Here is a 1,194-nt window from a genome sequence, read left to right as displayed (position 1 = left end):
GGTAGGATGTATACACTTTCTCTACTAACCAGTTTGTTAACTGAATAACTAATTAGGAACTTTCACTCAAGTACTGAGCAATTTGGCTATTTGGAGTAGTTTGTGGATTTCACTGTAAGGCACAGAGAAACTAGCTAGAATTTGATTTTTTAAAAATTTTATTGGGAAAAAAAGAAAAAGTGCTCTGCAAAAAAAGTGTTGCATCAACAAAAGAAGTGCTGCGCTGGTGGCGTGGTCTGGCCACGATCAATGATGGCTGGTTGAGTTTGGAGCTCCGTGTGCCGGTGGAACTTATGGTCTATTATGGTCTATGCAGCTCCCTCCTGCCTCCACTGTTAGGTCGACGTTCTTGTAATGTCTTACTATATTGTTGCTTTCTGACGTTTCTTGCAATGCACTGGTGTGTTCATTCTTTTTTCAGTCACACCTGTTCAGAGTGCTTGTAATTTGATGCTTGCTCACTCGTTGCTCGCCAAGATCTACTCAACACATGGAATCCCCGGGGACATCACATGCTCTTTGATGACCCCTCACCCCTCGCTATTCCTGCCCATCCCCGGTCCGAGGGTCCCCCTCATCTTCCTCTTGTCCCTCTGAGTGGGTTGTGCCCTTCCCAGGAATACCTGAAGGTTTTGCTTCTGGCCCAGCCCGGCTCATTCTTCTGCCACTTTTCGTCTGCCCTCTCTCCCATGATCCTTGGCCACCCTGCACTCCGGAAGAGGGGAGACTCTTGGTGAGCTGACTTTGCAAGTTTCGACCTGCGGTATACAGATCCAAGTTCCTGGGCCTTGCTGGGTTCTTGGGCCTGGAGCTAGGTTGACTCCTACTGGTTTTCCTCTCCCCCCTCTGCATACCCCATTCCCTGCCAGCTCGCCCCTCTTTTTATAATACGATTCTTGACCCATATCGACCAATGTTCGAGGGGGCGTCCTACATTTGCTTATTTCAATTCCCTCTCTTTTTTACTTCTCTTCTTTTCTTTTCCTCTCTTCTTCTTTTCCCCTTCATTTTACATTCTCTTCTGTCCCTCTCTCTTCCCTTCTTTTCCCCTCTCTCGCCAACCTTCCCTTTTGTTCACCCACCTCCTTTTCTTTTCCCTCCTTCTATCTCCCGGTCTCCTCTCTTCTCTTCTCTTCTCTTCTCTTCTCTTCTCTTCTCTTCTCTTCTCTTCTCTTCTCTTCTCTCTTCTCTTCT

Source organism: Lissotriton vulgaris, chromosome 1_2, assembly GCF_964263255.1.
Source record: "Lissotriton vulgaris chromosome 1_2, aLisVul1.2, whole genome shotgun sequence".
Taxonomy (NCBI): Eukaryota; Metazoa; Chordata; class Amphibia; order Caudata; family Salamandridae; genus Lissotriton; species Lissotriton vulgaris.
The sequence above is the reverse complement of the archived record's forward strand: the minus strand, read 5'-3'. Positions refer to the sequence as shown.